Source organism: Kogia breviceps, chromosome 19 (genome assembly GCF_026419965.1).
Source record: "Kogia breviceps isolate mKogBre1 chromosome 19, mKogBre1 haplotype 1, whole genome shotgun sequence".
Taxonomy (NCBI): Eukaryota; Metazoa; Chordata; class Mammalia; order Artiodactyla; family Physeteridae; genus Kogia; species Kogia breviceps.
The window spans coordinates 19,347,787-19,359,799 of NC_081328.1; the positions used below are offsets into that span (position 1 = coordinate 19,347,787).

A 12,013-nucleotide genomic window follows, 5' to 3' on the forward strand; every position below is an offset into this window, starting at 1 on the left:
TAGTGAGCAGCCCAGTTTAACTGGAGCAGAGTGTTTATTCCTGACAACAGTAGGAGTTATCACTGAAAAGGCAGGTTACGAACCGTTGTGGAGGGCCTTGAATGCCATGCTCTAAAGAGTTGGAACTTTCACTAAGTTAAGAGTTGAGGGCTTCCCTGGTGGGGCAGTGGTTGAGGGTCCACCTGCCAATGCAGGGGACACAGGTTCGTGCCCTGGTCCGGGAGGTGCCCCAGTCCAGGAGGGTCCCACATGCGGCGGAGTGGCTGGGCCCGTGAACCATGGCCGCTGAGCCTGCACGTCTGGAGCCTGCGCGCACAGTGAGAGGCCCGCGTACTGCAGGGAAGAAAAAAGAAAAAAAAGTATCCTTGAGGTTGTTGAGTCCTTTAAAGGATGAGCTTAAAGGAATGCCAGGCATATAAACCCCAGTGGGTTTTTAGGAGGACCCAAAAGCTCTCAAAATTTCCCAATGCTCTGTATCCCAGAGCATGAGTGACGGGTCCCTGATCAAAGTCAAGTGAATCCTTGTTGTATCTGAGATTGATGTAGATAGCTACACGGGCTGTTGAATCCTTCTTGTTCCTCCATGCCTTAGAGAGCTCCTTTGTACCTCTTAGAGCTGTGGGAAATAGGTTTCGGCATTACACTGCAAGTTACCACCAATGTTTCCAAATTGTAAGAATTGGTCCCAGGGATTTCTTCCTGTCACTTGTTCTGTTTTTAGAGAACCCCCGCCCCCAATTCAGCCAACATTTACAGGCATCCCTCAAAGATATTGCAGGTGCCATTCCAGACCACCACAATAAAGTGAATATCGCAATAAAGCAAGCCATACAAATTTTTTGGTTGCCCAGTGCATAAAAAACTTACGTTTACACTATATTGTAGTCTATTAAGTGTGTAATAGCATTATGTCTTGAAAAAAGTGCATACCTTAATTTAAAAATTCTTGTATAGAAAATGCTAACCATCATCTGAGCCTTCAGTGATCATAGTAGTAACATCAAAGATCACTGTTCATAGATGACCATAACAAATATAATAGGGAAAAAGTTTGAAATATTGTGAGAATTGTCAAAATGTGACAGACATGAAGTGAGCAAATGCTGTTGGAAAAATGGCACCAATAGACTAGCTCAACGCAGAGTTGCCACAAACCTTCAGTTTGTAAAAACAAATGTAGCACTATGAAGTGCAATAAAATGAGGTATGCCTATGTGTTAGAATTATTGTAAATACTACAAAAAAATTATTGTAAATACTACCTCTCACCCAATTGAATACCGTTCCCCTAACTTGGAGGAAAAAAAAAAAAATGCTGATCTCATAACTAGCCTTCAGATGTTCATTTGTCCAGTGCCTTACAATTTACAAAATGCTTTCACATAGATCTCATTTAATGATGGAAGTAATGACTACTTTTTACACACCAGGGAACAAAATAAGATGCTATAGAATTAAAATTGCAGGGAAAAGAGTGTAACTTACTTAGACCTAACACTTTTAATGTAACACTCACTAGATTAGTATGGAGTAATGGAAATAACAAGGGAATTGGTACGAGAAAAGACAGGTTCAAGTTCCCACTCTACTTTTTTTTTTAATGAAGTATAGTTGATTTACAATATTGTGTTAATTTCTGCTGTACAGCAAAGTGATTCAGTTATATATATTCTTTTTCATATTATTTTCCATTATGGTTTATCACAGGATATTTAATATAGTTCCCCCTACTCTACTTTTTAATGTCTAGTGATCTTGGGCAAGTCACCTCTCTGAAACTTAAGTTTGCTCTACTATAAAATGATGATGACACCCCACAGGGTGTAGTGAGAGTCTAATAATACATGCATGTGAAAGGGGTTTATAAACTGAAGTCTATAAATAAAGTAATAAAAGTGTTTCTACTAGCAGAATCTGGTCTAACTCTGCCCCATGCTACTACTAACTCGCTAGCTTGATCTTAGGCTAATAATTTAATGTCCCTTAATTCCCTCTTTAGAATGAGGGAACTCGAGCAGATGATTTTTCTTTTTTTTTTTTTTTGAGATTTCTTTAAACTCCAAATAATTTTGCCATGAGACAAGTGGCGTGTCACCCTTTAAAGATTTTAAGTCATTCAGTTGACTATCTGGAGACAGAGATGGCCAAAGTATTGTTACTTTTACTTGCAAGATTTGCCCAGGATAGTCCCAGTTGTCTTGGTGTAATTATGAATGGTGTCCCCTTTCACTCTCAACACTGTTCCTTTTTGGAGATACAGATATAGGTATATACTCACCTACCTAAAAGTTTGATATGGGGAAAAACCACTTTCTAATGAATGCAAGGTCTTAATGGAAATAGTATGTTTCCTGTTAATGATGCACCCATCGGCTAGCTACTTAGCTGGATGTTAGGGGATTTGAGTAAATACATATGTGGGTAGGAATTGTGGCTAGATAGATGACAGGTTTTGTGGGGTTTTTTTTGCTGTGTTGGGTCTTCGTTGCTGCGCGCGGGCTTCTCACTGCTGTGGCTTCTCTTGTTGCGGAGCACGGGCTCTCGGTGAGCGGGCTCAGTACTTGTGGCTCACGGGCTCTAGAGCACAGGTTCAGTAGTTGTGGAGCACAGGCTTGGATGCTCCGCAGCATGTGGGATCTTCCCAGACCGGGGCTCGAACCCGTGTCCCCTGCACTGGCAGGCAGATTCTTAACCTCTGCACCACCAGGGAAGTCCCCCCTTAGGTTGCTTTTTAATACTGAGAGTCTAGTACCCTGTATGATACCAGGAATTTAGATGCTTTAAATTTGAACAACAAAAAAAATTCCTGTAACTCTGTGTTCTATTTTCTATCTGCATTTCCTTCCTCAGTGACCTCATTCATTCCCATGGGTTTAAATATCACCCATACTGCAGCAAATGAATGGACCTAGAGATTATTATATTAAGTGAAGTAAGTCAGACAGAGAAAGACAAATATCATATTATCATACTAAGTGAAATAAGTCAGATAGAAAGACAAATATCATGATATTGCTTATATGTGGAATCTTAAAAAATAATACAAATGAACTTATTTACAAAACAGAGTCACAGATGTAGAAAACAAACTCATGGTTACGGGGGGAAAGCAGGGGGGAAGGGATAAATTGGGAGATTGGGATTGACAAAGACACACTATCATATATAAATTAGATAACTGATAAGTTATCTAACTGTATAGCACAGGGAACTCTACTCAATACTCTGCAATGACCTATATGGAAAAAGAATCTAAAAAAGAGTGGATAGATGTATATGTATAACTGAGTCACTTTGCTGTACAGCAGAAACTAACACAACATTGTGAATCAACTATACTCCAATAAGGGACTTCCCTAGTGATCTAGTGGGTAAGACTTCACACTCCCAATGCAGGGGGCCTGGGTTCGTTCCCTGGTCAGCGAACTAGATCCTGCATGCATGCCGCAACTAGGAGTCCGCATGCCTCAACGAAGATCCCATGTGCCACAACTAAGACCCAGTGCAGCATAAATAAATAATAAATATTTAAAAAACTATACTCCAATAAAAATTTTTTTAAATAAAATAAATATCGCCCATATACTGATAACTCCTGATTTATATCCCCAGCTTTAACCTTTCTCCCGGGAGGCATCCTTTATTCCCTTTTCTTATCCAAATCTAATGCATTAGTTAAGTCCTGGCAACTCTACCTCTAAAATATGCCCAGAATCCGTCTACTTCTTTCTGTCTCTGCTGGTCCTAACCACCAACATCTCCTGCAGTAATTGTTGCCTGTCTCCATCCCAGCCACAAAGTAATCACAGTTGTTTGCTTGTTGTCCTGTCAAATGTGGTTATAAGAGAGTATCAAACCAGGTTGTCAGGTTATTATTAATAGTAGTTACCATTCACTGGATTCCTACCATGTGTCTGGCATTTTGCTAGGGCTTGACATACACCATCTCTAATCCTTCCAACAACTCTGTAAGGTATATAATATCTTCATTTTACAGATGTGAAACTGATGCTCAGAAGTGAAGGAACTTTCCCACAACGTCCCTACTATTACCCTGCATCATTATTATTTAACATTGCTTTATATTTGCATAGTGAGAGTATTATTTACTCACCAACCTTCAGATCAGTTTTCTTCAAGTCTCAACACCCCCCAACTATTGTCACTGCCATTTTAGATGTAAAATGATTTGTCCAAGGTCACTCAGCAAGTTAATTGCTGAAGTAAGAGTAGGTGTAACTTGATTCCCAGTCCAGTGTTCTCTATTTAATAATGAAATATGGGAAATGGGAGAGGATCCCCGAAAATAGCAAGAATTGAGATTAGGGAAGTTTACTGTCGAGGTTAAGGGAACTTGGTGCTGTTCAAAGACCTTGGCTGGGCTAGGAAACCAAATTTTTTTTTGGTTTTTTGTTGTTTTTTTTGGCAGTACGCGGGCCTCTCACTGTTGTGGCCTCTCCCGTTGCGGAGCACAGGCTCCGGACGCGCAGGCTCAGCGGCCATGGCTCACGGGCCCAGCCGCTCTGCGGCATGTGGGATCCTCCCAGACCAGGGCACGAACCCGTATCCCCTGCATCAGCAGGCGGACTCTCAACCACTGCGCCACCAGGGAAGCCCCCGAAACCAAATATTTTGAAGTTTGTTATCACATTCTCTCCACACCGCCCTGCCTTAACCCCATTTCACCAGCAATAAATTTTACTCCTTAGTGGTCTCTAGTCAGAGCAAGAATGACTTCAGTTTCCCAGATATTCCAACTAGGAAACAACAGATACACCATTCCCAGTGGTCCCCCACTTTTTAACCAAGTGACCTTGGGTTAAGTTACTTCACCCTTACTTCCCTCAACTACAAAACAGGGGGAATAACAGTTTCTATTTTCTGGGACTACTGAGAGGATTCGTTGAATAAATGAATGAAGACATGGCCCTTACCTTCAAGAAAACTGCAATCTGGTTTTAGTGTAAACAGTATAAGAAATCTGGCAGTTATTGTGGAATCTAAAAAAAATGTACATGGGACTTCCCTGGTGGTGCAGTGGTTAAGAATCTGCCTGCCAATGCAGGAGACACAGGTTCAAGCACTGGTCCAGGAAGATCCCATATGCTGCAGACAATTAAGCCCATGTGCCACAACTACTGAGCCCACATGCCTAGAGCCCATGCTTTGCAACAAGAGAAGCCCCCACAATGAGAAGCCCACGCACCACAACGAAGAGTAGCCCCCACTCACTGCAACTAGAGAAAGGCCGCGCACAGCAACGAAGATGCAACGTAGCCAAAAATAAATGAATTAATAAATTGTAAAAATAAATAAATGGTACAAATGACAAATGTAAAAAACAAACTTATGCATTTGTAGTGATGTGGAAACCTAGACTCTGTCATACAAAGTGAAGTAAGTCAGAAAGAAAAATATTATATATTAATGCAAATATATGGCATCTAGGATAATGGTACAGATGAACCTATTTGCAGGGCTGGAAAAGAGACATAGACATAGAGAACGGACTTGTGGACACGGTGGGGGGGGGAAGGGGAGGGTGGGACAAATTGAGAGAGTAGCATTGACATATATACACTACCACGTGTAAAATAGATACCTAGTGGGAAGATGCTGTGTATAGCACAGGGAGATCAGCTCAGTGCTCTGTGATGACCTAGGGGGTGGGGTAGAGAGGGGAGGGAGGCTCAACAGCGAGGGGATATGTGTATACATAGAACTGATTCTCTGTTCTACAGCAGAAACTAACACAGCATTTTAAAGGAATTATACTCCAATTAAAAAACAACTTATGGTTACCAATGGGGGAGGGGAGAGGGATAAATTGGGAGATTGGGATTGACATATACACACTACTATATATATAAAATAGATAACTAATAAGGAACTACTGTATAGCACAGGGAGCTCTACTCAATATTCTGTAATGGCCTATACGGGAAAAGAATCTAAAAAAGAGTGGATATATGTATAATATATGTATGACTCGTTCACTTTGCTATACAGCAGAAACTAACACAACATTTTAAATCAACTATACTCCAATAAAAAATTTTTTAAAAAAGAAAAATTCAGTAGGACCTTGATCAAAAGTCTAGGGTCAAATTTCTTCCACTCACTAGCTATCTGGTATCTACCTAGTCAGTTTACTCCTCCAGCCTTCTCTGGGTATTGTGTTGTCTGGGTATTCCCTAAGAACCCTCTCACCTCTATCACAATATTGTGATTTATAATAAGAAATATATATTTTGGCCTTTGTCCCCATTTCTGGCACAGAGCTCCTAAAACCCTTGGAATTTACTAAGTGATTAGAGAGAGGAGTGATAATGGCGACATTTGTTATTCAAGCCCCTTTCAACCACACCTGAGTTTATGTTAATGAGGTGATTTTCGGAAAGCCCCTAAGAATGGGTGCTGTTTACATGGGGAACCAACCACTGATTAGAGGGTTAGACCTTTCAGTCTCACCCCCAGACCTCCAGGGAGGGGAGGGAACTGGAGACTGAGTTCGATCACCAATGGACCATGATTTAATCGATCATGCCTATGTGATGAAGCCTCTATCAAAACCAAAAAGGATGGCATTAGAGAGCTTCCAGGCTGGGGAACACAGGGAGGTGCTTGGAAGGTGGTGTGTCCAGAGGGCATGGGAGCTCTGCGCCCCTTCCCACATACCTGGCCCTATGCATCTCTTCTGTCTGCTCCTGAGTTATATCCTTTCATGATAAACCAGGAATCCAGTAAGTCAATTGAGTTCTGTCGGCTGCTCTAGCAAATTAATCGAAACCTGAGGACGGGGTGGTGGGAAATTCTGATCTACAGTCAGTCAGAAGTGCAGATAACAACCTGGATTTGTGACTGGCATCCGAAGTGGTGGCAGGGGGCAGTCTCATTGGACTGAGCACTTAACCGATGGGGTCTGACACTAGCTCCAGGTAGATAGCGTCAGAATTGAATTAAACGGCAGGACACCCAGCTGGTGTCACAGAACCGCTTGATGTTTGGAAAACCCGTATGTCTGGTGTCAGGGTTAAGTAATATTCAGAGAGTACTGTGTATAATGCAAACGGAAAAAATAGTTTTTTCCTTTACAATCACCAAGACCAAGACAGGAGCTGAAGGCAGGAGAGGGAAACCATAGTGGGCTGCTGGTCGGAAGGCTTCAGTCGGAAGTGGAACCTCCCAGAAAAGGAGAGAAGAGGGCTTGGGGCTCTCCTGGTATAAAGGCAATGGCACGAGGAACACGAGAGGGAGCGTTCAACCCCGTCTTCAACCTTTGCTGCACACCAGAGCTGGAAAACCAGCGGTCATCAGTCCCATGGAGGACACAAAACTCGAGTTTAAGGACACAAAAGTTAAGTGTGCTTCCCAAATAGGCTCTCTTGGTAAAATTAATTTTCCCTTTGAAAATGATTAACTTACCTCCTAAAAAACATGACCACCAGGACTTCACACTAGAAAACCCAACCGGAAGTTCCAGGAGGATGATAGTAACTTTGAGTCTCCCTCACTCTGTATCTGTGAACTCAACCCTGCCCCAGAAGCCCCATCTCTGTGCCATGGATTAACTACTCCCAAAAGCACACGTGACTCCTCTCAGCTGTCCTACTTCAACCTGGCAGCTGCAGCACAAAGATGTTCAAAGGAGAGGCAAAAAAAAAATAAAATAAAATAAAACAACCCTCTGGTTAAGAACCAACCTCCAGGGACTTCCATAGTGGTTCACTGGTTAAGACTCCACCCTTCCACTGCAGGGGGCATGGGTTTGATCCCTGGTCGGGGAACTGAGATCCCCCATGCCACACAGCACAGCCAAAAAAAAAAAAAGCCAACCTCCATAGCCTTTATTGAGAATCAAGAGCCATGGGCTGATATGAACTATTACATCTTCCTACAGCTGTTCCCTTTTAAATATTTATCCTGGCAAACACCACCACTGTTTTTTACAACTTACTTTAATTGTGTGACTATTAAGCAAACCAAACCATAAAATCAGCTCTCAGTGCTGAAAGTTATGTGATTCATAGACCAGAGCTTATTAAAAAGAAATCCACCGAGTGCAAATTAGCCTCATGAGTGCCCCACACCATCTCTAGGCAGGTGTGAAGGCTTTTCACTATTACTGCCTGTGGCTTCCAAGCTTCCACAGTGTGTAGCGTAAAGAATCTACCCATTTCCCTGTGATTTTTTTTTTTTCTTAACAATCTTGATGAGTGAAAACCGGATGTCAGGGATGCTACAGTCCTAAAGGGCGTGGCAGAAGCTCTGAGAGACTCTCAAACAGGATCGGTGCCCTGGAAGATTTAGGATCAAGGTCTGAGGGAAGGACTTAATCATGGGACTTCGAAGAGCCAGGAGGTATCCTGCATATTTGCTACCAAGGTCTCTCTTGATTTGGATCATGGAACTGCTTTGAGACTCCAGTAGAAGCCCTCCCTCCAAAAATGCACTTACACACAAATATTTATATAAAATTTCAGAGGGTTCAAGGACACCCCTGAGCCTATCCACAGATCTCCTAGGGGTCCATGAGCCTTCAGTTATTACTACTTTCACTGTTACCACTCAAGCTGCCCTCATTTCTCCCCTCTTTACAGTAGCCAACTAACTCATCTCCCACTCTCTCTACACAGCAGGCAGAGTGACAGCAATCCTGTTAAAACCTAATCAAATCATGTGACTTCTCTGCTCAATATAACCCACTAGCTTCCCATTTCACCTGCAATAAAACCCAACATCTTGGGCTTCCCTGGTGGCCCAGTGGTTGAGAGTCTGCCTGCTGATGCAGGGGACGCGGGTTTGTGCCCTGGTCCGGGAGGATCCCACGTGCCACGGAGCGGCTGGGCCCGTGAGCCATGGCCGCTGAGCCTGCGCGTCCGGAGCCTGTGCTCCGCAACGGGAGAGACCACAGCAGTGAGAGGCCCGTGTATCGCAAAAAAAAAAAAAACCCACCACCACCACAACAACAAAAAACATCTTTACAGTGGTTTACAAGACATGATCTATCTCCAGATCCCCTGCTGAGCTCATCTCCAGTTCTTCTCAGCCTTAACTCCCGCTGCTCTAGACACACACATCTCCTTGTCATCCCTCAACAGGATAGACACCTGCTGCTCTGTCCTGTGCGGCCTTTTCTTGCTGCTCCCTCTCCACCTGGCTCTCTCCTTCATTCCTTCAAGTGTACTCGCTCAACTGTCACTTTGTCAGTGAGGCCTTCCTGACCACTGTATTTAAAACTGCAACCCCCATTCTGCCCTCCCTGACACCTCCTGTCCTCCTCTTCTTTCTTTTTCTCCATAACACCCATCATCATTTCACACAGTATGCATTTTCCTTACTGTTTATTATCTTTCTCCCATGCTAACCTGTTAGCTGCAGGAGGGCAGGGATTTCCATCTGTTTTGCCTCACTGCTGTACTCCAGTTCCTGGAATAGTGTCTAACCCAGAGTAGGCACTCAATAAACACTTGACTGATTGATGACTAGCTTAAACTCTGCAGTGCCATGAATGTGTCCAGACCGGGAGCAGGCGGGAATGTACATTTCCTGAAATACCTCCAAGTGACAAGCGGTTTGCAAGTTAATATATGTCATCTCATTTAACTGTCACACACAATCCTAAGAGGCATTTTTATCCCCATTTCACCATGCAAACTGAGCCCCAGAGAAATTAAGAAAATAAAGAGAGGTTACACAGTCAGTGATGGAACATAATTCAAACCTAAGTCTGTGTGATTCCAAAGCCCTGCTATTCCCACCACATATCACCTCCTTCCTCTTGGTGGCAGTTCCCACTTCCCTAAGGAAATGCAACTGCCACCTTTCACACCTCCTTCCACTTTACAGCTGGGGTCTGTCAAAGATCATTAGGGGTTCCTTGGAGCTCTAATCAAGCAAAACACTTAGAGCCTGAGTCTTTTTGCACATTTACATCCAATATTGTCAAAGATACAATGTAATGAACATCCTTCTGAGGGAAGTGTATTACTTTTAGAGATTCATTCATTCATCCATTCCATTCACTCATAGGTTTCATTCATGTATTCATAAATACTTGCCTAGTGCCTACTAGGCACCTCCTACTGTTCTAGGCACTGAGGATAAAAAGATGCACGAGGCACAGATGTCACCCTTCACAAACAGGTTTGAAGTCTCAGGTGGTGCTGTCCAACAGAAGTATAACATGGGCCATTTGCAGTTGTATGTTCTCCTGTCACCACATTTTCAAAAAAATAAACAGTTAAAATTTATTTGAATAATATATTTTTATTGAACCCAGCATATCCAAAATATCACTTCAACATGCAATCAACATAAAAGTATTATTAAAGAGATATCTTACAGTCTTTTTTTGCTTGATAACATCTTCAAAATGTTTGTATTTTACACTTACAGCACATCTTAATTTGGATTTTTTTTTAATTGAAGTGTAGTTGATTTACAACGTTGTGATGGTTTTAGGTGTACAGAAAAGTGATTCACTTATACATGAGCATATATCCTTTTTTTCATGTTCTTTTCCATTATAAGTTATTACGAGATATTGAATATAGTTCCCTGTGCTATACAGTAGGTCCTTCTTGCTTATCTATTTTATATATAGTAGTGTGTATATGTTAACCCCAAACTCCTAATTTATCCCTCCCCCTAGCACATCTCAATTTGGACTGGCCACATTTCAAGAGCTCAATAGCCACATGTGGCTAAATGACAGCAACTGACAGCACAGGGCTGGGGAAAAGGACAGATGCAGTCAAGGGGACTTTCAAAACACCACAGTAAATGCAGTGACAGAGATTATGTTCAGGACCACTCAACTGAGGGAGCTCGGATTTGAGCCTCCAGTGACCTTCCAACCCCAGACCTGTTCATGCTGATGCACATAAAAGACTTTGCCCAATTCAAACAGTGGCCTCATTGCTTGCCTCGACCAACCAAACTTAATATATCCAAAATAAAATTCATCCTCTTACCTCAAATACCTCCTCCTGCTCCCTCATTTTCTAGTTCAGCTGATGGCACCATTATCTATCTGTTCACTCAGGTTGTCTTCATTACATCTTTAGACAAAAGATTACTTTCTCTAGAAGATAATTTAAAATCTAAATGCTGGGACTTCCCTGGTGGCGTAGTGGTTAAGAATACACCTGCCAGTGCAGGGGACACGGGTTCGAGCCCTGGTCCGGGAAGATCCCACATGCCGCGGAGCAACTAAGCCCATGTGCCACAACTACTGAGCCTGGGCATCTAAAGCCCGTGCTCTGCAACAAGAAGTCACCCGCTCACTGCAACTAGAGAAAGCCCGCGCGCAGCAACAAAGACCCAAAGCAGCCAAAAATAAATAAATAAATAAATTTATAAAATAAAATAAGCTTATAAAAAAATCTAAATGCTTATCCAAAAATGCACCTTCCTCTCCACCCCAACTAACCGAGCTTGCTCAGGCTACTTTCATCTCTCACATGGGTTGTCACAAGAACCTTTTTCTTACCCAGTTTTTCAAGATATAATTGACATTCAGCACTGTGTAAGTTTAAGGTGTATGGCATAATGGTTTGATACAGATACAATAAAAAGCAAAAAAGAAAAAATTTCCTTAAAAACATGAACCTCTTCACGAATTTGTATGTCATTCTTGTGCAGGTGAGCCATGCTAATCTCTGTATGGGTCCATTTTAGTTAAAGTTCTGCCCAAGCCAGCACTGAAAACCTTTTAATTGGTTCCCTTACTATTTCATAAGGTCCTTCAAGGCTCTCCATCCCCTACATAACACAGCCCATGATCTTTTTCACATAGCACAGAATTCCCTCCAGAGTGTGAGCTTTGCTTCTCTCTCTAACAATGCCCAGCTGTTTACCTTTCCTAAACCCTGAACAAGTTCTCTCACCTCCTCTGAGCCTGCTATTCTTTTGTACTTTGGTTGGTTGGTTTTATTGGCCGGGCCCCAAGGCTTGAGGGATCTTAATTCCCCCATCAGGGACTGAACCGGCCCCACCACTGAAAGCGCCC

The 12,013-nt window shown here is 42.5% G+C and overlaps 1 long non-coding RNA gene and 1 other non-coding gene across 2 annotated transcripts in view; both read right to left on the bottom strand.

Annotated features, from left to right (window-relative positions):
* LOC136793252 (uncharacterized) overlaps positions 1-12,013 on the bottom strand; it is a 13,127-nt gene continuing 1,114 nt past the window's right edge. Inside the window, exons 2-4 of the long non-coding RNA XR_010838282.1 lie at positions 10,977-11,086; positions 10,062-10,213; positions 1-333 (exon numbers count right to left, since the gene is read on the bottom strand). This is a non-coding gene — a long non-coding RNA (uncharacterized lncRNA). The remainder of the gene's footprint in view (positions 334-10,061; positions 10,214-10,976; positions 11,087-12,013) is intronic.
* On the bottom strand, positions 11,602-11,705 carry LOC131747205 (U6 spliceosomal RNA). The gene has a single exon (XR_009332831.1). It is a non-coding gene; the product is annotated as a U6 spliceosomal RNA (small nuclear RNA).